This window comes from Hylobates moloch, unplaced genomic scaffold (genome assembly GCF_009828535.3).
Source record: "Hylobates moloch isolate HMO894 unplaced genomic scaffold, HMol_V3 SCAFFOLD_7, whole genome shotgun sequence".
In the NCBI taxonomy this organism is placed as follows: domain Eukaryota; kingdom Metazoa; phylum Chordata; class Mammalia; order Primates; family Hylobatidae; genus Hylobates; species Hylobates moloch.
In genome coordinates this window covers 15,421,160-15,447,423 of record NW_026652282.1, presented here as the reverse complement: position 1 = coordinate 15,447,423, position 26,264 = coordinate 15,421,160, and the positions used below count along the sequence as shown (strand labels likewise).

General features: G+C 44.5%; 1 protein-coding gene across 1 annotated transcript in view; it reads right to left on the bottom strand.

The window, feature by feature from the left end:
• PPEF1 (protein phosphatase with EF-hand domain 1) overlaps positions 1–26,264 on the bottom strand; it is a 147,176-nt gene that overhangs the window by 119,220 nt on the left and 1,692 nt on the right. Inside the window, exons 3-7 of the mRNA XM_058441833.1 lie at positions 18,334–18,406; positions 18,118–18,200; positions 13,206–13,483; positions 6,391–6,477; positions 3,914–4,016 (exon numbers count right to left, since the gene is read on the bottom strand). The gene's annotated coding sequence lies outside the window, so the exon portion shown is untranslated. The remainder of the gene's footprint in view (positions 1–3,913; positions 4,017–6,390; positions 6,478–13,205; positions 13,484–18,117; positions 18,201–18,333; positions 18,407–26,264) is intronic.

The following is a 26,264-nucleotide window of genomic DNA, read 5'->3' as shown; positions in this document are numbered from 1 at the left end:
TGCACCGTGCTGGGAACTTTGATGCAAGCAATACCCATAACTCAGTTGGAGAAACACTATTTTCCAACAGTATCCAAATCTCCCTTGGGCTTCGCTCCATCCTCATGCTATTTTTTCTACCCCTTTTTATGAAGACATAAGAATTGGGGCTGGGCGCAGTGGCTCTCACTCATAATCCTAGCACTTTGGGAGCCTGAGGCAGACGGATCCTTTGAGCCCAGGAGTTCGAGACCAGCCTGGGCAACATAGGGAGACCCCATCTCTACCAAAAAATACAAAAAATTAGCCAGGCGTGGTGGTACACATCTGTAGACCCAGCTACTCAGGAGGCTGAGGTGGGAGGATCACCTGAGGCTGGGAGGTCAAGGATGCAGCGAGCCGTGATCGCACCACTGCACTCCAGCCTGGGTGACAGAGTGAAACCCTGACTTAAAAAAAAAAAAGAAAACAGGGAAACAAAAGAATTGAGCATTTAGTAGGCCATAAACACTGATTGGACTGATTGATATATTTCAATTTTGATTTTCTTTTTCCAGAAAAAAAAAAAGCACTGTCTCAATATCTCTCCAGAGGCATTTCGTTTTCAGTCACCCCTCAGCTGATCCACAGCAAACACAATTTCATATAAAAGATTCAGTAAGAACTAAAAAGCATCAAACTTGAGTATATTTCTGTTAGACTATTAGCCCCACGGGCAACTTCCTAAATAGCCCTTGAATCTCTGGCACCTACATAGTGCCTTTCACATTGCAGATGTTGGATAATGCTAAATGAATGAATGAATGAACAAAGGAATCAATATTTCTAGGCCAGAGTCCTTTAAAAATTTAGTTGCTAAAAGTCATTATTAATCCATCCTTTTGTGCACAGGTAGGTGCTATTCAATTATACAAAAGCATTTTATTAAATCAGAAAGGGGTAGTGCTTATACATCATTTTTAAAGAAAGTTTTAAAATCATGATGGAAAGACGTGATGATTGTTCTAGAATTTTTTGATTATCCATTAGAAAAAAATTGGCTATTATAATTTTTACATTATTAAATAATTATTATCAATCTATTTTTAACTGTTTTTCTCTCAGGTAATAGGTTACAAAAAAAGTCAGTTCTTTTTCATTCTCACCAAAATATGAGCTGGTTAAAGCAAGGTGCCACTTACCCCTCCCATGTACTGCCCCACCTAGACTTCCAGGAGAGAGGGAAGTGAGTTTGTAAGCAGTGCGTGTGCCTTTGAGGACATCTCTGACATAAAGCTGATAAAAATGATTGGGGATTTTCCATGACTTGGTAAAATCTAAGCTTCTACCATTTCCCACCCTCTGTTAGCATTTAAGTGCATTAAAGAAGTCTCTGAAGAAGTGGTTCCCTGAGGCCTGAAAAGGGTTCTCAGGCTCAAAGAGGTGGGGGGCTTCCACCGGGTTCACAAATGCCCAAGAATGTCCTAGTGGATAACACGAGCCCCTGGGTGGATCTTGGCAAAAAAAACAGCTTGAAACTTGCCCATTGCTGCTGTCCCTTCTAATATATACCAAGGATGGTTTTAAAGAGTAAACATGAAATAATGACTCATCACTGGCACTCACTTATAATTTGCAAAAGGAAAGCCTTCCGCTAAAAGGTTTTTACTGTGTGTGTGTTGGGGGTGAGTGGGTGGAACTGATAATTTTCAGTTTTTTTCATGCTAATCTTTCACTTCCAATGCTGAAAATACAAGGAAAGAACAAAAGGCAGGCCGTGGGGACAAACTAACCTTCGCCACCAAGCACCCTCCAACCACTAGCCCAGCCTGCCCGAGTTGTTCTTGTTCATTCTTAAGGTGATTTGATTTCTAAGCTCATCTCCATCCCACTTCCACACCTTGGCTCAGCCACCCTGACGCGACCCTCTCTGGCATTCTAGATGTCAGTTTCGTAGTTTCCTATGCTAGCATTCAGCTTTTCCTAGAGATGTTGGCTTTAGCAAGAAATTGGCTTTAGCTCTAGTCCTGAAAACCTGGAACCCACAGTCATTCAATTGATACCAACACCCTCTACCCCCACCCGCAACCACCACAGTGGGAGTGAAGTAGGCAGGTGTAATTCTTCCCCCTTAGATTGTGCTAGCATGGAGAACAGATGCCTCATCAGGCTCACCCTATTGCATTCTGCTTGGTATTCATTGCCACAGAGGTTTTATAGCCTGATGTCTGTGGCCTAAACATAATGAAGAGGCATAGGGTGAGGCAGAGGAGTCCCTGGCAGCCCGTGCCAGAGAGGTCCCTTCCATCACTACCTTTCCAGTAGAACAGTGGAGCAATTACTTATGTCTGGGGTCTTAAATGAGTAAGGGGAGGTCTGTAAGACCAAGCTGGTGATTCTTCCTGGGTCTCGCCACATGAGAGGATGAGAAAAGGGAGGAAACTATACTGACCACCAGAAGGTGTTTGAAAGTGTCTGCTGGTATATCAGACATGATTGGAATCAGGAAACAGCTTGGCCTGGTGCCAGGTTTTCCAAAGTGTGTTTGTGGAAGAATAGTTCTATGTGGTTTATTATTCTAGGACTAAGGCCAAAATAAAGGTCCCACCATTGCATAATAAGTTCAGGGGATGTAGAGTTGGACAGGTTTCTTTACTGCAGGACTTCTCAGAGCATTTAATATACGAACATACATTGTGAATCTCTCAGAAAGAGCTGACTACTATTTCCCAAAGAGCCTAGCAAGGGGCCCTTTTGAAGTAAAGCATCTCAAGAACTATTGTTCCTAACTGCCTAATGCTGGCCCAGTGGAGCCTTGGGTTTAGAAGTCAGACAACAGGAGTTTGAATTTTTAGTCATTAATTCCCCTGTACCTCAGTTTCCTCATAAGAAAACAGTGATAATAATGCATATCTTACTGACTTGTACTGAGGACTGAGTGGTGGGAAAAAAATAGCCTGAACAAAGACCAACTGTTTTTAGCTGATGAGTTAGGAGGGGCCATGCATGGGTGGGAACCCACTGTGTTTGTTCAAGTCTCTTTCTTCAGAATGCTTTGTCTGGGGCCTCCCAAAGACTAAACCCTTTGGGTACCTACAGGTTCTGGGATAATTTAAGAGTTGCAAAGCAACGGGCTCTTTTCCCTTGAGAGCTCTAAGATCTGAAAGAATGCTATACCAGTAATCATAATAGTAGCTAAAATTACTACTATTTATTAAGGGACTACTATTTACCCAGCATAGCGGGTGCTTTATATTTCTATTATTTCAGTTCACTCTCACAGCAAACTTTCAAGGTAGTATCGTCATCCCCATGTTACAGATGAAAAAAACTGAGACTCAGATAACATACTCCCTGGCATAGCTGATTAGTGGCAGAACTGAAGACTTGCTCTGTTTAATCATTAAAGAACAAAAATGTCTGCCCACTAAAAGGCTATGCCTTGGTTTCAGGATCCAATCTGACCAGTTCGCATAAGAACTAAATCACTAAAGAGAATTTTGAACACTGTAAGGAATTCTGGTTCCATTCTTACAGATAGCTGGAAACCTCTAAGATGACAAGAAGCCAAGGGAACTAAAGGAAGGTTTCTAAATATGAAGGTGTGCAGTGGAGTTTGGAGAATACTCCCTGAGGGGACCTAGAAGGGTTTCTTGAAGGATCCCTTCCCTCATTTTCTAGCTGTCAATCCAAGTGACTATGGAGATTTTCCAAATATCAAGTTCATTTGAAATAGGCCACAATCCTTCAGATTGCCAAGTCATCTGTACATCTTCTTCAACTGACGGCAACTGATTTATAACCAGCATTTTTGAGAACAATCATTCCGAGAAATTGCAAAGCAGTAAGATATATTCCAAGGAGTACACATTCCCTGTTCCATTGCCACACGATATATGTTTATGATGTAGACTTCTGCTTGCCCCAAATGCCTAAGAATAAACAAACATATTACCTGTTTCTTCTGCTTGGCCAATGTAGAGGTTTTTCCTCACTCCAGGTGTTTCAAAGGAAATGAAGACAAGAAAAAAACCTTCTCTCTGGGGAAATGCAGAGGTCTGAAAGAAAAGAGGTACAATTTCAGCTCTCTCTGAAGCACCCCACACAAACACACACACACCCCACTCTGCAGAGAGCTCTTGCTTAAATAAACAAACATATATACACACTCATACACAAAGAAATAACTAGAACAGGGCCAGGCTGCTTTGCCTTTCAGCCAGGAAGGCGAGCCCAGAGCCACGAATCTGGGAGACAACGTGCTGGCCGTGAGCACAGCTCTCTGCCCCAACCCTGCTCTGTTCCTGGCCTGGAGATGCACTCAAGTAATGGGCTGCAAAGTCAGCGGCCACGTGACTGCTTCCAAAGGGACCAGGCTCCGCATGGGCAGGACCTGGCTATTGTGTGCATAAATAATCTGTCATCAATACAAAATAGAAAAGAGAATCTCAGTAAATAAGAGCAGAAAAGCATTCTTTAGGTAAACTGAGGATAATTTTTAGAAAACGTTACATTAACCTGGTACAATTAAGAGAAGTAAAAAAACTAAACATTCTTCCTTGGTTCTAGAAAAGTGTGGGTTTAAGGGAGCAGCCACTGGGTTATAAGACATTTATACTCCACCAGCTATTCAGTAGCTCCTTATTGGAGAACCTACCTGTGAAGGGAGAATTACCTCCCTTCATCAGCAGAAAGGGAAAGGAAAGTTGGCCTGTAATGTTGCTGAGTTTGGGGGAGGAGAAAGACATACTTGAAAATTCAAAGTGCCCATGGCAGTAATGGATGCCAGCAGCCACAGTTCTGCTATGTTCGAGGCAATCTAGTGGTGGTCTTGTTCACAGAGTCTTATACTGACCGTGGCTGCGCTGCTAGCTGTTTCCCTGGCAAACTCTTCCTAGCTGGTGACACAGCATATGTGTTTTCAAGCTTACTGGTCTTAGGCTTTGCCAGCTAAAATTTACAGGACTCCAGCCATAAACATTTCAGAACCCCACCCAAGCTGCTCTTTAGCTCAATTCCTTTCTACAATTGAGAGCCACAGGAGATCTAGTAAAGTGGTTACCTAGTTTGCCATTCAATCGGATGGAGTTACTTGAAAAATAACTGGCGAGGTGGCTCTGGGCTTCTGTCCTATTAGTATATTAACATCACCAGAGGGCCTCATTATGAGGCAATACAATCACTCAGGTTTCCATGGTGGGGATGCCAAGAGTAGGACCTGATGAGGCTGCTACACAAATTGTAAATGATAGCATAATTACTCAGGCTCCAAAAAAATAGTGGACAATGTAGCTATACAGCTGGCTCTCCCAACCAAATGCCTATTTAATCCTCAGCCATTAAATTATGGCTATGTCTGGATACAGTTGTTCCAATGTCACCTCCTCTGTGTGAAGCCTTTCCTGAATCACCAAAGGGGAATTAGTCACTCTGTCTTCTGGCTCTCAAAGCCATGTGTGCGTCCAATTATAGAGCTGCTCAAAGTGTGCTGTAATTTGCCCTTTTACATGTGAAATCCTAAAGGGAAAGGATCTATTTCATTCCTCTTGTCATCCCCAGTTGTGTGTGTGTTTTCTTATTTTTGAGACAGAGTCTCACTCTGTCACCCAGGCTGTGTAGTGGTGCATTCTGGGCTCACTGCAACCTCTGCCTCCCAGGCTTAAGTGATTCTCCTGCCTCTGCCTCCCGAGGAGCTGGGATTACAGGTGTACACCACCACACCCAGCTAATTTTTGTATTTTTAGTAGAGACGAGGTTTCACCACGTTGGCCAGGCTGGTGTCGAACTCCTGGCCTCGGGTGATCTGCCTTGGCCTCCCAAAGTGCTGGGATTACAGGTGTGAGCCACTGCGACTGGCCACACCCTCAGTTTTAAACCTACTCATTACTGAGTGCAAAAGAGGTACTCACCAAATATTTGTTTAACCACAGAAAGAAAGGAAAGCAGGGAAAAAAACTCATGATTTAGGTTGTTATTTTAATGGCCAGCCCCTGGACCACGAATTGGATTGGCTATGCCCTTTATGTGATTTGTTGAAAACTCAGAATTTGCTTTAAATGAACAACTTCATTGTATTTTTCCATCGTAGAAAGAACACTGAAATGTTACTGTGAGCACCAAAGGGGTCTTATGGTCAACCTCCAATTGTTAAATGAACCAATACTGATGTAAGTGAATAAATCACAATAATGATAATATCTATTGAGCACTGACCATGCTCTAGGTACTTTTAAATTTTACATATGTTAATCTTACTTAATCCACACACCATCCTCTGAGGTATATACTATTATGATCCCTCTTCACCCATTAGGAATTGGAGCCTAAAGTCAAACAGCAAATGAGGGGCAGAACTGGGAGATGAACCCAGGCACTTTGGCTCTAGAACCCCTGCTTATTATAATCATTACACTCTACTGCCTGAGTCAGCACCTTGTGTGTTTGCAAAATTCAAGCTTCAGCCTCTTCTCAAATGCTCTCTGGCTTTCCTACAGCTGACCAGGGATGTGTTCTCCCAGCCTGAAAAAAGAAAAAATGATGGGCAGAGTGATGTTAACAGTTTTAAACCTCCTATGTGGCAAGTACCTCCTATGTAGCAGGTGCTGCTGAGGCACAGAGACACAAATGGCAGAGAAAAAAAAATACACATGATTGGATATTGAAATATACATACCAGGTACTTAAAACAGTGCCAGGCACATAATAAATATCTATTACATGAATAAATGAAAGCAATACGGTATGATAAAATATCTAATAAAACAGGTATGAGACACTCCAGGGGTGCAGAGAAAGAGCCCTATCTCAGAAAGGGGGATGAAGGGAGGCTTCCTAGAAGTGATGCACGGGCCGAGACCTGATGACTGACCACGCATCAGCCAGAGGAAAAGAGGTGGGAAGAGGGGGTTCTCATAGCTATGCATATTCTACAGTACTTAACTAGGGTGTGAAATGAGAGAGGGGAACTAGAAATCAAAATGAACTTCTTTCCTAATGATAATGCTGCAATTACATAGAGAAAGGTGCCCGGATGTTAAGATTGAAAAATGGCTGCCCTTTCCACCTCTTCAGGCGGGACTTAATCTCTCTTGATTGCCTTCCCTTCCTTTCTCACTTCCCCACTGCTGTACTTTCTTTGCTCCTGCCTTCCAAATAAACTTGCTCTCAAATGTTTATCTCAGGCTCTGCTTCTGAGGGATCCCAACCCAGGACATTTAGTTAGTCCATGGCAATAGCGAACTATGGAAAGACAGAGGAGAATGGAGAAGCCTGGCTACCTCTCAAGGGAGAGAGGGCATTGCAGGCAAGCCTCTCCTATTTCACAAGTTTCCTGGAGCTGGCCACAGTTCCAATTTCTGCCAAGGCAAAGTAGTTCTAATGGGCAGCTCCCATTATTGATCATGACATACCCTGAGGAGTATGCTAGAATTGAGGCAAAGCAGCTGGACTGGAGAGGAGACTAAGAAAACAGCGGCATGTGCAGATTTATTTGGTGGTGGGTACTTAAGGTGTCTGCTTGTGGCTCCTGATACCTCAAAGCCCTGTAGCACCAAAGCGGGGAAGCTCAGACAGGGCTGGCCTCCCAGCTCTTTTGACTCTGAGCTAGCCTCCTGATGCTGGGGCCACTGGCAAGCAATCACACCCAATCACCACTTCCTAACCCCTAGTAGTCTCCAAAACTGGGGTAGCTTCCCCACAGCAGATGCACAGAGATCTGCTGGAGAGCAGAAAGCAAAACATCAGAACTCATATTTTTATCTATTTTCTTAATCTTATTAACTTTTCTATTTCCATGTATATTTGATCATGTACACAATAAATGAGTTCAGCAGTATTAGCTGTAAATAAATAAATATGCTTGGTCCATTCTCACAAAACTTACTGTGAGGGGTCCATGATCAAAAAAGTTCAAAAAGGCTGGGGGCAGTGGCTCATACTGGTAATCCCAGCACTTTGGAAGGCTGAGCGGGGAGGATTGCTTGAGCTGATGAGCTGGAGACCAGCCTGGGCAACATAGCAAGACCTCATCTCTACTAAAAAAAAAAAAAATTAGCCGGGTGTGGTGGGACATGGCTGTTCTCACAGCTACTTGGGAGGCTGAGGCAGGAGGATCATTTGAGCCTGCAAGATCGAGGCTGCAGTAAGCCATGATAGAGCCACTATACTCCAGCCTAGGCAACAGAGGAAGACCTTGTCTCAAAAGAAAAAAAAAATCAAAGGACTCTAATTTAAAGATCCTGCTCCCTTGTGAAGAGAAGAAAGGAACACCAAGTGATTTTTCACTTAAATAGAGAAAGGATCAAGCATATTTTGAAGGGTGAATTCTGGGTACTGAAAAATCACATTAAGTAGGAGAAAAGAGAGGCCAGATCTGGCAAGTCATTAGGCAGTCATTAAAAGAAATTAAAAGTGGGTTGGTTATGAGTCACTATCAGATGGAAGAAATTCACAAAGGTCAGTGCTTGCCAGATGTTTCTATTGGGGTCACCTGGTGAGCAGCCACAATGACAGGCTAAAACAGCCATCATGTTTTAAGGTGTGGAAATTCAGCTTTCAAAAGGCTCCATCTTAGATACAAAAGTTGAGCTTTCCTTGGTTGTGATTTAATAAATAGATTAATAGATATCAGAATTTTAATTCAGACCACTGCTTAATCTAACCCTAGCTTGGTCCTCGAGGGCTTGAGTTTAAAGAAATTCCTTAAATTAACCCTGAATGTTCATAAATCAAATCAAAAAGCTTCACAGAAGGTTCTGGTCTGGGTAAGATGGAAAAAGGACATTTTACCCACTCTACTCTTTCTCTCCCATGGGACAAAGCTATAAAACCTGGACAGAATCCATGAAACAGCTCTTTGAGGACTGTGGCAGACAGACTCTAAGTTGCCCCCAATGATCCCTTCCTCCTGGTCAGTTCACACCGTTGTGTTCATCCCTTCTCTTCAGCATAGGCTGGACCCAGAAACTTGCTTCTAATCAATTGAGCATGGCAATGGTATTGGGACGTCACTTCTATGACTAGGTTATAAAAGATTGTGATTTTCTGTCTTGCTAGCAGACCCTATTATCTTCACAGCTTTTGTGCTTTCAATGAAGTAAGCTGCCATGTGGAAGAAGCCCACGTGGCAAAGGACTGGGGGAAGTCTCTAGCCAAAAGCCAGCAAGGAACTAAGGCCCTCAGTCAAACAGACCATGAGGAACTGACTCTTGTCAACAACCATATGGGCTTGGAAGTGGATCCCTCCCCAATCAAACCTTCAGATGACAGCAGCCCAGTCAACACATTGTGTGCAGCAGCTCATGACAGATGCTGACGTAGAGGGCCCAAGTAAGCCACGCCTGGGTTTCTGCCCCACAGAAACTGTAAGATCATAAACATGTGTTGTTTTAAGCCACTAGACTTTTTGGTAATCTGTCCCACAGCAATAAACAAGTAACATGAGGACTCTGAAAAGTAAATAACAGAAGGCAGATGAAGGAAACTGATCAGAGTTTGAAGTACCACTGAACTGACAGTGAGTTTACCTTTTGTTCCCTCAAGTTCCTCCAGGCCAGATTCAAGGAAGCAGAAATTAAAATTAAAACCATGAGATACCACTATATGTCTATGAATATGGCTAAATTTGGGTGGCGGGGTTGAGACAGGGTCTCACTCTGTCACCAGGCTGGAGCACAGTGACACAATCACAGCTCACTGCAACTTTGACTTTCTGGGCTCAAGCTACCTTCCACCTCAGCCTCCCAAGTAGTTGGGATCACAGGTACATGCCACCATGCCCGGCTAATTTTTGTATTTTTTGTAGGGACTAGGTTTTGCCACGTTGTTCAGACTGGGCTCTAGCTATCCGCCTGCCTCAGCCTCCCAAAGTATTTGTATTATAGGCGTGAGCCACTGTGCCCAGCTAAAATTTTTTTTTTTTTAATACAATATCCAGTGCTGGCTAGAATGTGGAGCAACTCAAACTCTAACACTTTGCTGGCAGGAATGCAAAGTGGTACAGTCACTCTGAAAAAGAGTTTGGTACTTTCTTATAAAGTTGAACATATACTTACCATATGACAGCAATCCTACTCCTGGGTAGTTATTCTAGAGAAAGAAAATTTTCTATTCATGCAAAAATGTGCACGCAGGTTCATATGGTCAAACATTGAAAAGAGCTTAAATGTCCTTCAGTGAGTGTCCCACAAACTGTGGGACATCCATACAATGAAATGCTACTTAGCAACAAAAACAAATGAAGCTGATACACGCAAGCTGGATGGGTCTCAAAGGCATTATGCTGAGTGGAAGAGGCCAGGCTGAAAGGGATACAGACAGTTATATGGCATTGTCAAAAAGACAAAACTACAGTGACAGGGAACTGATCAGGGAACTGATCAGTGGTTACCAGGAGTTTATGGGTGAGGGAGGGGAGTGACTACAAAGGGCTAGCAGGAGGGAGTTTTGGGGGGCATGTTCTATATCCTGATGATGATGGTGGTTACGCTAATCTATCCATGTGTTAAAATTCACAGAACTGGCTGGGCGTGGTGGCTCACGCCTGCCATCTCAGCACTTTGGGAGGCCGAGGCGGGTGGATCACCTGAGGTCAGGAGTTCAAGAGCAGCCTGACCAAAACGGTGAAAACGTGTCTCTACTAAAAATACAAAAAAAATTAGCCAGGCGTGGTGGCAGGCACCTGTGCTCCCAGCTACTCGGGAGGCTAAGGCAGGAGAATCCCTTGAACCCGGGAGGCGGAGGTCGCTGTGAGCCAAGGTTGCACCATTGCACTCCAGCCTGGGCAACAAGAGAAAAACTCCGTCTCAAAAAAATAAAAATAAAAAATAAATCGCAGAACTGTACTTTAGGTTAGTGCAAAAGTAACTGTGGTTTTTGCAGATACGCCCACGTACTTACTGCTGGAGTCCAGAAAGAAATGAGCTCGACCTGGGAACACCAGGAAATGTTTCGCAGGGCATAAAAGATGGAGAGAGACATTCCAGGGAACATGGGAGTCTGTTATATTCGAGATTGGCGGATACAGGGAGTACACAGCAAAGGTTGGGAGCATTAACCTGGAAGAGGTAGGTTGGTGCCACCTGTGTTCTTATAAATCACAACAAAGAATCTGGACTTCAACTTATCAGTCAGGGATTGCCCTTTCAAATGCTTAATGGGCTGGGGCAGATAATACAAATGACTAAAGCAGCCTGGGCGGAAACCATGAGACATTGTAGCGAGCTTTTGTCTAAATGAGGTAGCTGCTACTTACTGGTAGCTCCATCTTCGGCTGCTATCCAGAAATCGCAGCCCAGTGTTGCCTGATGTAATTTTCCAAGAGAAGCTAAAGATAGTTTTATGTACGATCTCCTTATTTTTAAATGTTAGCATGAGTGTTTTTCAGCAAATTTATGAAGCCACTGATTACAGGGTACACTGCTGTTTTATGTACCAATAAGAGAGAACACTACTGATCAAACTATGTCACTGTCCATTTCAAGACACATCCCAATATCAGAGCTGCTAAAATGTGAAAAAAAAATATGGTATCTTAGAATCAACAAAACACGGTCATTCTCATTTTCTCAAAACGCCGTACAGACTGCGTGGATTCCGCTTAAAGCTGCCAGATTGCAAACTCTGTTTAACTCAAGGGGAGCCTGAGGGTAAGCTGATTAGATTAAAGCTGCAAGATCACTCTGGGGATCAGATGGTGATGAATGGGGAAAAGCAGGTAACAGGAAGACCAATGAGGAGGCTCCTGCAATAATCCAGGAGATAGATGGTAAGGGCTGAATTAAAGTCATGGCAGCGGGGATGAAAGGGAAGGAGGAGCCAAATGTAAAAAGGTTTTATGTAATAAACCCCACAGGTCTCAGACTGGGCATGGAGAGTGAGGGAGACAGAGACATCGAGGAGGATTCCAAGGTTTTTAGTTTGGAAGAATAAATAGATTCATCATTCACTCAACAATATTTACTGGGTGTCTACCATGTGCCAGGCACTATGCTAGGTGCTGTGGTTACAAGGGGTGGACAAGATAGACATGGTTTCTGCCTTCTTGTAATTTACAGTCTAGGAGATGATGATATTCATTGCAATAGGGTATTGAAGGGTACAAGAGTCGGACATGAAGGGGGACAAGTGAGTTTATGGTGCAGAAAAATCATGAGTTCGGTCAGCAGTGTGCTAAATTTCAGTACTTGTGAGACCTCACTGTTGAAATATCCCATAGGCAGTAGAAGCCTGGGTTTGGAGCTCAGGAAATAAATCAGGACCAGAGAGTCAGATTAAATAGGTCATCAGGTTGCTGACAATAGCTGAAGTGATTAGAGAAGATAAAATAGCCAGGGAGAGCTTGTAGAGTAAGGCTATAGAGACAAAAGCAGAACACTGGGGAATAGAGACATTAAAGAGAATGAAAAGAGGGAGGAGCCAACAGGGAGGCTAACAAAGAAGCAATCTGGAAAGTAAGAAGCCAAGGAGTGAGGGCTATCTGTAAAGCAATGGAGACTTGATTACCGTATAGTCCATCTAAACCTGCACCTAGAATTACTGCCTAGAAGCAATTTGCCTTTGCCATGTACAATTCAGATTGTCAGAGTTATGGATGTTTTGCATGAATTCCAAATAGGCTTATCAGAACTGCTTCTAATTTAGAAAGCTAGGATAATTTTAAATATTGCCACAATCTGTTTCTTTATCTTGTATGTGCTTACGTTTTACATGTATCTCAGATTGACATCTAGCATGAGTCAATGTAGAGCAATGCTAATTCCTTATTTCTTTTTCTTTTCCTTCTACAGGAGCTACAATCTGCCATTCCAAGAACAAAAGTAAAACAAAGACTACACACTGATGCAACTCCCTCTCATGTCAAAGCACTGGGAATTGGGCAAAACTGATCTAGGCAGAGAATGGAGTCACCTTGCAAGACCATCATGAGGTTCTCTGCCCAGAGCTCTGTAACAGGTGAGCCTGAACTGTGGTAAGATACTCTGATCCTCTGGACTTGTCCAGAAAGGCCCTCAGACATCTTCATTTTATAGGAGAGGAAACCACGCCCAGAGAAGTTAGGTGGCCTCCCCAAAGTCACAGTCCTGTGACTCAGTGACCAGTACATCAAGGCGACTCAATTCCACCCTATGCATATATATTAAAGCATTTAACAAACTTCATACATAAAACATAAAGACCACAAGAGTTGGGCTAAACAACTAAACAGACAGAGGCCACAGGTTAACTTTCGATCATTGTCCCATACCTACCCGGATCACACTCAATTCACTTGGTCCACTAAGTGCTCTTATCTTTCCCTCGAGGTTTGATCAGGTCCACACAGGTTCAAGGGGAACAGACTCCTAGATCTTCACTTTGCTGGTTGTTGACTCTTTCAGCCTGCAGGCTCAGGACACAATCTATAATCACACAGGTCTTATTGAAGAGGGTTTCCCAGTCTCAGTTGTAATCTTCAAGAGGTAGATTCTAGAATGATTAACAGGTTGCCTTGATGACCTCACAATGTAGGATGCAGATATGACAATACCTGCCAATGGAATGTGGACGACATGACCTGGATGAGAGGACTATTTCTTGCTTATTGAAAGGCAGATTCCAGCTTTCTTTTTGTCACCATTGCCTATCAACTATTTTTGTGTTCATGAACATGGTAAACAAAGAAAAGTTTGTTTCTTGGAGGAATGTTGATAAAACAAGGCCTGGGCCAGGCACGGTGGCTCATGCCTGTAATCCCAGCACTTTGGGAGGCCAAGGCGGGTAGATCACCTGAGGTCAGAAGTTCAAGACCAGCCTGGCCAACATGGTGAAACCCTGTCTCTACTAAAAATACAAAAATTAGCCGGGCATGATGGCAGGCACCTGTAATCCCAGCTACTCAGGAGGCTGAGGCAGGAAAATCACTTGAACCTGGGAGGTGGAGGTTGCAGTGAGCTGAGATAGTGCCACTGCACTCCAGCCTGGGTGACAGAGTAAGACTCTGTTCCATGCCCGCCCCCGCCAAAAAAAACAAACAAACAAACAAACAAAAAACAACAAGGCCTAGAAAATGGCCTAGAAAATATCCAGGGCTTTCTTTTCAAAACCCTCACTATTACTGCCTCAGATGACTAAGAGTTTATGGAGAAGCTTATGGAAAAAATTTTCAGAGCATTTTCTTTTGTGCACTTATTCCTGGCTTGGTTTCATTCATATATTCATTAAATAAATATTTGTTGAGCATCTATTATGTGCCGGGTACTGTTCTACACCCTGGGGATATACCAGTTAGCAAAACTGATAAGGTCTCTTCCCTCCTAAAGCTTATAGGCTAGTAGGAGAAGTAAACATGAATCAAATAATCATAAATGTGAAATTGCAAAGGACAAGTATTCATTTTATGAGAGTGAGGTGGGAGGTCGAGCAAAGACTTCTCTGAGGAAGTCATCTTTGACCTGACAGTGGAAGGTCGAATGTGGATTAATTAGGTGAAGGTGTTGATGGGGGATGGAGTCAAGCATACAGTTGAGCTAAGGCTCATGACCCAGAGTAGCTAACTGGAGACTAGGATTGGGAGACTTTCAAAGGAGAATCCAGGATTCAATATAGGTCTAATTTACTAAAGCCGAACCTCTTATTTTCACCAATATTTAAAGGGTGCACAATCTGTCAGTCTTACAACTCATTTGCGTAAAACTCTAAAACATCACTTCTCAAACTTTAATGCACTTACAAGTCACCTAGGGATCTTGTCAAAACACAGATTCCTGGGCCCGATCCCTGCTGAATCCCAATCTGATTTAGTAGGTCTGGGGTGGGGCTGTGAAGCTGCATTTCTAATAAGCTCCCAGGTGAGAGTGAAGCATACTTTGAGGGGCACTGCTCTATAACACAGTACTCTTTTTATTTTTTTTATTTGTTTGAGACAGGGTCTCACTCTGTCGAGAGTGAGCTATGATCGCACCCAGGCTGGAGTGCAGTGGCGCGATCATAGCTCACTGTAGCCTCCACCTCCTGGGCTCAAGTAATCCTCCTCACTCAGCCTCCCAAGTAGCTGGGACTACAGGTGCCCGCCACCACACTCGGCTAATTTTTTATTTTTTACAGAGATGGCGTTTCACCATCTTGCCCAGGCTGGTCTCAAATTCTTGGGCTCCCAAAGCATTGGTATTACAGGCGTGAGCCACCACACCTGGCCTCATTCATAGCTTTTGGAGTGTAAACCAAAAGAAAAATTTTAATTCCCACCCAACCATTGGAATGGACTTCTTCCTAGGCCAGGGCACTTTAAAATTTAACCTGAAAGACTGGTTCAGGCCATGACGAGAAGCAGAGGTCCAACATGCCTCATTATACCTCTCCAGCATTAATATAAACACAGACCTTAGGACAGATAAGAAACATTTACAATCTGTCCTCTCTGAAGCCTGCTACCTGAAGGCTTCATCTATCTGCACAATAAGAACTTTGGTCTCCACAGTCCCTTAACCCAGACATCTCCTTTCTACTGATCCCAGGTCTTTGGATAAACTCAACCAATTGTCAACTAGAACATTTTTTAATCTACCTATAACCCGGAAGCCACGCCCCTCCTCCCCCTTGCTTCGAGTTGTCCTGCCATTCTGAACTGAACCAATGTATTTCTTAAATGTATTTGATTGAACTCTCATGTCTCCCTAAAATGTATTAATTCTACAATTAATTTTTATGGTTTACTCAGTAGTAAGACCAAAACAAAACAATGTTGTGATATGTAAATAAAGCAATGCCAAAAGCTAAAGATTTCAAAACTTGGAAAGAACGAGAGAAATAATAATCACATGCAAACTGACATGTCAAGTGAAACTTCTCTAATTTATCCCAGTGAAGTGGGCTGTCAATTCTTACTCAGTGACAAGTTCAATTTATGAAATAGTTTTAAAGAAAAGTAACAAATTAATCTGATGTAACTAATGACAAGCAATGTCTATATGTTTAATAACTCTTTAACCGGTCAATAAGAGCTATTTGTAACTAACACTTTCATTTTCTGACGGAAGCTCTGGATTTTATATGATGTGAAAGAAAAACCACCTCCCTTTCCAGGCCTCCATTACTTACTTCTGTCACAGTTCCCACTGATGTGCCACATTCCTCCTGGTGGCCTATGTGAAAACAAGTAGGCGAGAGAGCCAAGATTTCTCTGGATTGGTTTTCCTGAGAAGGTTATGAAGTTAATATAGGGCCTAGAGTGAAATATTGTCATTTAAAAAAACTAGAAATGAACTCCTCTGTGCAGAGAAGAACAGGAAGATTAAGAAAGGGAAACAGGAGTAAGTTTTTATAATTTTGAGGAAATACCAGCTCTGCCACTTTCAACCTGGGGACCTTAGGCAACTTACATAACTCCTCTAAACCTCAGTTTCCTCATTTTAAAAATGAGAATAGGCTGGGCGCTGTAGCTCACACCTGTAATCTCAGCTTTTTGGGAGGCCAAGGCAGGTGGATCACTTGAGGTCAGAAGTTCGAGACCAGCCTGGACAACACGGTAAAGCCACGTCTCTACTAAAAATACAAAAATTAGCCAGGCATGGTGGTGTGCGCCTATAGTCCCAGCTACTCCGGAGGCTGAGGCATGAGAATCACTTGAACCTGGGAGGTGGAGGTTGCAGTGAGCTGAGATCGTGCCACTGCACTCCAGCCTGGGCAACAGAGTGAGACTCTGTCTCAAAAAAAAAAAAAAAAAAAAGAAGAAGAATATTTAAAGAGAATAATTTAAGTGGCAATCTGTTTGTAAACTATAAAGTGCTAAACAAGTATTAGCTACCATTTCTAGGAGAGGCCTGCATTGCCCGAGTGGATATACATCCCAGAGAAGAAATGTGGTCTGGCCAGTGGGTCACGATGTGTCTAGGAACATAACAGAATTAGATTCTAGAGTCAGGTTGCTTGGGTTCAAGTTCTTGCTCAACCACTTAACAGCTCTGTGTGAGCTTGGGCAAATTACATAACCTCTCTGTGCCTATTGCTTCAACTATAAAACGAGGCTACGGATGGAACCAACCACACCGGGTTGATGTAACTTTGATGTAACGAATGAATGGGTTAATACACATTGTAGCAGCCACTGATCATTACTGTCCATTCTCCCCCTCTTCCTTACCAATAAAACCCCAGTTTTGTTCTAGGTGGCAGTGTTCGGCCAGCAAAACTTGATTTGCTAGGCTCCCTTGCAACGATGGGTAGTCATGTGACACAGTTCTAGCCCTTGAGATACAAACAGAAATCTATGGGCCGAGGCTTCCAGAAAAGCTATTTTCCTGATAAAAAGGAAAAGACTCAGCTGGCACAAGCCTCTTCTCTTTTGTCCTTCCCCCTATTCTGCCTGGAACCAGGACACAATGCCTGGAGGGGGAGCAGCCATCTTGTGAACACTAGGAAGAAAGCCTCACACTGAGAATAGCGAAACCATGATGCAGGATGGAGGGACGAGCTTGAGACCTGGATGACAATGTGACACTGTATATCTCCTGGCTTCGTATCATGTGGGACGAAAACCAAGCGCTCTGTGTTAAGCCCCTGCTATTCCATTTACCTTATTTCAGGCAGCCAAACACATTCTCTAACCAATACAACTGTAAAGCAGCTTGGTGCCTGGCTCATAGTATTCAGTAAATGTTAGCTATTATTATTATCATTAGACAAGCATTCTGTTCCCTAACCAGGTGGTTAGCAAATAGTCCCCTAACTTCCTTGTAATAGAATTACAATTTTCCTTTTCGAAATCACCCCCGCTCCCTGTTTTTAGCCATGTGATTTGCATGGGACTGACGCAGCCCCCAACTCTAAGCACGGGCCCTGGCTGACTTAAGCCAATTATCCGAGCCCACTCCCCAAGCAACAGCAACTTTTCAGGAACAAGCACATAATTCAGGCCTAAGACAGCATATCCTCTTCTCCTGGCAAAAAGGAGTGTTTGGGGTAGGCGTATAGCTAAAGAAAGGTATTACGAGTGAATCTCGGGGTACCTGGAGAGAGTGCTGGGACAGACTCACTCATCTCCCCCTGGTGTGGTGCTCTGAGCAAGGCTGTCACCATGAGAAGAGCCAGTCCAGGGGGTGAAAGTGATACGTGGGGAAGGGCCAACCAAAAGGCACGGAAATGGAGCCGGAGCCCTCCATCCTAAGTCTCTGGGTCAAATCTTACCTTTGGAAGTTTCAAACCAGATTCGTTTTGCTCACTTTGGATTGGATCTTCTGCCACAGGCAACTACAAGATTCTTTCTGATACTGTTAGAAGAAAAAAATAATAATTTTAGTGTAAGGACTACATGCCTACAGGGGAACTTTCCAAATCTTGGTGTAGTGCATCTATTCAGTAAAATCTATAATCCAGCACAATATAAGTTCATATCAAAATCACCTTTTGAAAAGAAAAAATGACAGTAAGATTCACAATCAATTTTCAGTCGTGTGAATTCATTCAAATTTCTCTTCTGAAAGAAAAAAAAGGTCAGCCAGTTGAAAGTGTTTTGTTTTTGTTCTTTTTGTAAACACGTCCAGGAGAGGTCCATTAAGAATAAATATGTATCCAGGCTTTAGAAGAACGCTGAGCCCAGAGGCAGACGCTGGAAATGTATGACTAATATTGAAATAATATTCACAGACAGTTGTCATGGCAGCCTACTCCGTCTGTACAAAATAGAACCCACTGTATCTTTTTTTTTTTTTTTTTTTTTGAGATGGAATCTCGCTCTTTCACCCAGTCTGGAGTGCAGTGGCGAGATCTCGGCTCACTGCAAGCTCCGCCTCCCGGGTTCACGCCATTCTCCTGCCTCAGCCCCCCAAGTAGCTGGGACTACAGGGGCCCACCACCACGCCCAGCTAATTTTTTGTATTTTTAGTAGAGACGGGGTTTCGCCGTGTTAGCCAGGACGGTCTCGATCTCCTGACCTCGTGATCTACCCGCCTTGGCCTCCCAAAGTGCTGGGATTACAGGCGTGAGCCACCACGCCCTGCAGAACCCACTGCATCTTAACAGGATTTAGCAGAGGAAAACTGCTAGCATGCAGATAGCCTCTAAATGAATTAAACAACCTACTAATTGGTTTTGCTTTTATTACTGTAGATGGCCTTAGGACTCTACCCGAATTGTATCCAAAAGATCCCCAATTCTTGAAATCACTAGTAAAAATACACAATATGACTGGAGTTTAACACCTGCACCACACTTGAAATCTTTCCCTCAGACTGTGCAGAAACCTTAGAGGCAAGTCTTATTGCGTGCCCAGTTGAATCCATGTGGAAACAAATCAGGCAGTAAGTGTTGTGGAAGTCGAGGGAGTAACCCATTTCATTTCCATCACCGATTAGCACTGGCTGCTATCAGGTGTTGCCTTTTAAATGGGACTCTAGAGGAGTGGGCAGTAGTAGTCAAATTGTTTTGTGTTCAGTTACCTAGTCACAGGGGAGTGACTTTGGAAACTAGGCACATCTCTGCCGGGCGTGGTGGCTCATGCCTGTAATCCCAGCACTTTGGGAGGCCAAGGCAGGCAGATCACCTGATGTCAGGAGTTCAAGATCAGCCTGGGCAGCATAGTGAAAATCCATCCCTACTAACAATACAAAGATTAGCAAGGCATGGTGGCGGGTACCTGGAATCCCAGCTACTTGGGAGGCTGAGGCAGGAGAATCGCTTGAACCCGGGAGGTGGAGGTTGCAGCGAGCCAAGATTGTGCCACTGCTCTCCAGCCTGGGCGACAGAGTGAGACTCTGCCTCAAATTTAAAAAAAAAAAAGAGAGAGAAAAAGATACTAGACACATCTCAAGATAGGTTAAGAGAGGGGGAGACAAAACATTCTAAGCTGATCTGCTTCTCTCTCGAGTGGCCATCTCCAGGAAATGTAATCTCACTGAAAGTGATTGTGGGTGATTGTGAAGGTTATAGATAGCTGGTCTGGAGAGGTATACCATGTGAGGCCTTCTTTCCTATTAGGCAGGTTTTTGCTTATCACCCTGCCTATCCCTCATCAGCCTTCTCTTTTGTCAAGTTGCTTCTTTAAGAGAAAGGAGACCGGGCCCACATTGAGATCTAGTAACATCCTACATTAGGAAAACCACATCAAGCCACTATCTTCCATTAACGTATTGGAACAAATGAGTCCTTTGGGTTAACTCATGTTCTTCAAACTTCTTGAAATGAGGCCATGTCATATACTTTTTTAAATAAAGCTCCCACACTACCCAACACTGTGTTCCCAGACATATTGCAGGCATGTGATAATGAACAACTTCCATCAAGGGACTGGAACACAGGGCAAGCCCTTGGTAGCTGGGGGACAAATTAAAGACATTGTCAACATGGTACAGGAGAGAGCTACGGGTGAGCAATGTGCAAAGGTTCAATCAGTAGGATCTGTATTTTTCCTCATGTAACTGAAACTTCTACTAAACAGTAGCATTAAAAATGAGGGATTTTATTATTCATTTCACAAGGAATCTGAAGTAGGGAATCTGGGGCTGGGACCCAGGCGCCTTCCTTCTTTAGGCCAAGCCATGCAGCTTTCTTCTTCCCAATTGTCAACTCATGGGTGCAAAATAGTGATCACGACAGAAAGTGATGCCCTCCTTCTAGCACCACATTCACATTCCAGGCAGAAAGAGATGGACTATGGGCAAAAAGGGGGATACCAAATGGGTCTACCTCCTTTCAAGGAAATGAAGCTGTTTTAGCCAGACACATCGCCAAAACAAACAAAATGAGGCACTATAGTACAGAGGCTAAGCACAGCCCATGGAGCCAGATGGTCTGGGCTTAGAATCTTGCTTCTTTATGTCACTGTGTGACTTGGTCAAGTTACCAACTTACTCCGTGCCTCGATTTTCTCACCTGCAAACTATGATAATAGTACAGATATTCCTCTTTTCCTCAATATCTGCTAGTAGATAAGCAACTAGCAGTATCTGACACAGACATGTTGCCCACTGTATAATTGTACCTGGCCTGGTTACTGTGCCACACGTGAGCAAGCGCCCTGCTGTACATGAGAACTACTGGCTCCCCAGGAAACAGGGAAACCACAACCCAGGTGATATGGTTTGGCTGTGCTGCAACCCAAATCTCATCTTGAATTGTAGCTCCCACAATTCCCACGTGTCGTGGGAGGGACCTGGAGGGGAGGCAATTGAATCATGGGGGCAGGTCTTTCCTGTGCTGTTCTCATGAGAGTGAGTAAGTCTCACGAGATCTGATGGTTTTGGCTTCCCCTTTTGCTTGGCTCTCATTTCTCTCTTGCCTGCCACCATGTAAGACATCCCTTTGCTCCTCCTTCATCCTCCGCCATGATTGTGAGGCCTCCTCAGCCATTGGAACTATGAGTCCACTAAACCTCTTTTCTTTATAAATTACCCAGTCTGGGGTTTGTCTTTATTAGCAGCGTGAGAACAGACTAATACACCTACCCTACCAGAAGCGGCCACTCCCATGACTGTCAGCCTCATCCCCACTTACTGGGGACTGAGAACAACCAAAACTTTCAGGCATCCGAGCCAGGGCACCACTGTTGGCCACTGTGCCAACGCTCGTCCATTTTAGACATAGATCGTTAGGACTCTTTGCATTGCAAGTGTCAGTAAGCCCATTCCAGCTGGTTTCAGCAAAGCTGGGAATGGTTTCCTCAAATAACTGAAGAGTCAATGGTATATGCATGACTGGGGCCGGGGCATAAGGGACCGCACCCAGCTGCTCTATTGCTCAGCTGGGATCCCTTGGTGTCGGCTCCATCCTCAGGTCTCCAGCAGGTCGTGGATGTCCTTCATGCTTCATGGTCATTCACTAACTTCTGAACCTCCTCCCTATGTCTTGGTAATTCCTCCCATTTGACTCCTAACTCCCCAAAGTAGAAACAAGAAATTAGCTTTTCCAGCCTCTTTGATAGCAAGAGCACAGGCAGGTAAACTAAGCTCTGCCAGCAACTGCAATCCAGAAGAGGGCAAGCTGAAGACGTGGAGGGCTCCCAAAGGCCATCTTCTGCCAAGGTTAGTGACAGAGGTGTCCAGTTTCCAGAGACAGCAGTGGTCAAGATTCTGGGCTCCAACACTGGTTTATGTTACTAAATCTGTACTCAGAGGAGGCAGCGGTGCGCACCTGCGCTGGTGCAGTCCCTCAGTGAGATTGGGACATCATTCCTGGCTTTGGAGTCACCGAGGCCTTCTTGGAGATCCTGTGAGCCACCTGGTGTCCTTTAATAAACTCCTTTTCCTCTTAAACTTGTGGGAGTGTTAAAGCCGCTTAGGTGGTGTTATGCTTTCATAACAACCCCAAACGTTAGTGGCTTACAATGACAAAGGTTTGTTTTGCACTCCAGTTCCGCGGACAGTGCAGATGGGCTGCGGTTCTGTAACATGGAGGCTTCCCTCTGAAACTCAGGCCAACCTGTCTCTGGGGCATTGCCGTTCTTCTTGCAGCAAAGGGGAAGGACAGAAGCAGCCACCACACTGGCTCTTACACTTTTGCTTGGAAGTGATACTCATCACTTCTGCTCACATTCAACTGGGCAAAGCAAAGCCACCTGGGCAAGTCTATCAGGGGGCCATGGTGTCAAAATCCTACATGGGGAAGAGAAGTGAATATTTTGAACAAGAGGATTCTGTTGTATGTAACCAAGAGCCCTGTCTAATATAATGCAATAGTAAGATGGCGGCAGAACTGCCAGCCTCTAGATCATCTCACGTTCAAGTCCAGGGTGAATTAGGAAACGTCTCTGCTCAAGAAGTCAAGCAAAAGTCCAGGATTAGCTCTTACTGGAACTCACTGCCCTGGCTAGAGTCACCCTCAACACTGACACATTGTTTTCAAGACATATTCACTGAGCACTTACTATATGCTGGAAACTATTTAGACTCTGCGTAATACAGCAGAGAATGAAGCCAAATCCATGCCCTCATGGAACTTTCATTCCAGTTGAGGATGGTGAGGACAGACAATCAACAAAATAAATTAGTAAATATGTAGAAATTTAGTGCTGCAGGCCGGGCATGGTGACTCATGCCTGTAATCCCAGCACTTTGGGAAGCCGGGGTGGGCGGATCACGAGGTCAAGAGATCAAGACCATCCTGGCCAACATGGTGAAATCCCGTCTCTATTAAAAATATAAAAATTAGCTGGGCGTGGTGGCAGGTGCCTGTAGTCCCAGCTACTCAGGAGGCTGAGGCACGAGAACTGTTTGAACCCAGGAGGCAGAGGTTGCAGTGAGCCGAGATCACGCCACTGCACTCCAGCCTGGGCGACAGAGCGAGATGCCGTCTCAAAAAAAAGAGAAGAAAGAAATTTAGTGCTGCAGAGAAAAATAAGCAGGAAAGGGGGGCAGTGAGTCTCTAGCATGAATGGAAAAGAATAATAGCAATTTTCAGTAGGCAGTCAGGAAAGGCCTCACTGAGAAGATATTTGAGTATGACCTGAGCAAGGTGAGAGAACAAGCAACAATGTGATCTAAGGAAAAACTATTCAAGGCTGAGAGCAGCAGCAGCAGCAGCAGCAGCAAAGGCCCCGAGGCAGGAGAGGCCTAGTGTAACTGAAGGGCAGCAAGCAGGTTGGTGTGGCTGGAGTGGAGTCAAAGCAAAGGCAAAGTTATAGGATTTTTTTTTTTTTTTTTTTTTTTTTGAGACAGGGTCTTGCTCTGTGACCCAGGCTGGGGTGTAATGGCACAGTCACCGCTCACTGCAACCTCCGCCTCCCAGGCTCAAGCGATCCTCCCATCTTAGCCTCCCAAGTAGCTGGGATTACAGGTACATGCCACCATACCTGGCTAATTTTTGTATTTTTAGTAGAGACAGGATTTCATCATGCTGGCCAGACTGGTCTCAAACTCCTGGCCTCAAGTGTCTGCCCACCTTGGCCTCCAAAGTGCTGGGATTACAAGCGTGAGCAACCGTGCTTGGCCAGTAAGAGGATTTATAACCAGAGAGGCACAAGCCTTGTAGGCCACTGTAAGGCTTCAGCTTTTCTAGTTGAGGTAGGGAGCCACTGAAGGGTTTTGCACAGAATGATGAGAGCTAATTTGAATCTTGAAAGGACCACTCTGGCTACTGTGTGGAGAAGAGTCTGTAGTGGGGACAGGGCAGAAGCTGGAAGGCCAAGATCTGAGGCTACTGGCTACAACCCAGGCAAAATGTGATGGTGGCTTTGATTAGAGTGTAGCTGGGGAGATGACAGAAAGCTAGCATAGATAGATCTTGCAGGTGGTGCCAATAAGCTTTGCTAGTAAGATTACACTGGGGGTGTAAGAAAAAGAAGAATCAAGTATGATTCTTAGTTTTAGGCCTAAATAGCTGGAAAGATGAAGTTGCCATTATCTGAGATAAAGAAAACAGAGGCCAGACGTGGTGGCTCAAGCCTGTGATCCCAACACTTTGAGAGACCGAGGTGGGTGAATCGCTTGAGGCCAGGAGTTCAAGAACAGCCTGGCCAAAACGGCCAAAACCCATCTCTACTAAAAATACAGAAAAAAATCCGCCGGATGTGGTGGCACACGCCTGTGATCCCAACTACTCAGGAGGCTGAGGCACGAGAACTGTTTGAACTCAGGAGGCAGAGGTTGCAGTGAGCTGAGATGGCACTGCTGCACTCCAGCCTGGGCGACAGAGCAAAACTGTCTCCAAAAAAGAAAAACAGATCAAGAGAGGAGCGGATTTAGGGGCAGAGATCAGGAGCGTGGACACAGACATGGGAGATGCCTAACAGACATCTAAATGGAGATGTTGAACATGTAGGTCTGGAGTTTGGGAGAAAAGTCTAGACTAGAGATACACACTGGAATCTTCTAGGTTCTCAATGGTATTGAAAGCCATTAGATTGAATGAGGTTGCTGGGGTGGTGAGAATGAATAGAGAAGTCCAAGCACCGAGACCTCTGAGGTACAGCTGTGTTTAAAGGTCAAAGAGATGAGGCTCCAGCAAAGGTGACCAAAAGGGAGTATGCAGAGAGAGGAAATAAACGTCACGAGAGGGCTGCATCCTAAAAGCCGAGGGGAGGGTACCTCAAAACGGAGTGATGGGTTGTTTTCAATGCTGCTAGTAGATGAAATCTGATGAAAAGGAAGAGCTATTCTGTGTAGCAATGTGGAAGTCATTGGATCACAGGAATTTTGGTGGAGTGCTAGAACAAGTCCCAGTGCGGGGACAGAATTGGAGAGAGCACCAGACCAATCTAAGAATTGTATTGTAAAGGAGAGCAGAGAAATGGAAGTGGCACAGGTGGAAGTGGAATTAAGAATTTTTTTCCTGTTTTTTTGCTTTTGTTTTCGTTTTTGAGACAGGGTCTCACTCTGTCGCCCAGGCTGGAGTGCAGTGATGCGATCTCAGCTTGTTGCAGCCTCGACCTCCCCAGGCTCAAGGGATCCTCCCTGCCTCAGTCCTCCAGAGTAACTGGGACTACAGGTGTGCGCTACCATGCCTGGCTAATTTTTTCTGTATTTTTTATAGAGATGAGGTTTTGCCATGTTGGCCAGCCTGGTCTTGAACTCCTGAGCTCAAGCAATCCGCCCGCCTCAGCTTCCCAAAGTGCTGGGATTATAAGCGTGAGCCATCGCACCTGGCCTTTTTTTTTTTTTTTTGACAGGTTCTCACTCTGTCACCCAGGCTGGAGTGCAGTGGTGCAATCATGGCTCACAACAGCCTCGACCTCCTGAGCTCAAGGGATCCTTCCCGCCTCACTCCCCCAGAGTAGCTGGCACCACAGGATGTTTGGCAGCACCCCTGGCCTCTCCCTACTGGGTGCCTATAGTACCCCTCTCCCAGTCATAACCAACAAAAGTGTCTCCAGATATTGCCAAATAACTCCCAAGATTTTGTCCCCCAGGGGACATTTTGGGTCATCACAATTGGGTGGTGGAGGAGGATGTGTGCTACAGGCATCTAGTGAATAGAGGCCAGGGATGCTGGAAAACATCCTACGATACACAGGACAGCCCCCTATGACAGTTAGCCAGTCCCAACCCATCCTGATCTGGAGGAAGAGCACGAGAGCAGACGGTGGCTGGCAGGGGACTTGCAGAAGTTCTCTTCTGATTGCTTCCATTTTTTCACCGCAATAGGAAGCTAGGTCATCAGCTGTAACCAAGATTGGGGTTGGGGGTACAGGAGGTTTACGGAGATAAGACATGAAACTGTCCTTAGAAGTGGACACGTATTCTGGACTGCAGAAAGGGCTCACTTGAGCTGAGCAGTCATGAATTTAGTGTGAAATCAGTCAGCTTGGATGTGTTCTTCTTGGGCCACGTTCAGGGGCAGGGTAGGGAGACAGTCAGATGTAAGAGACTGTGGTTTTACCAACAAGCATAAGGATGAAATGAAAG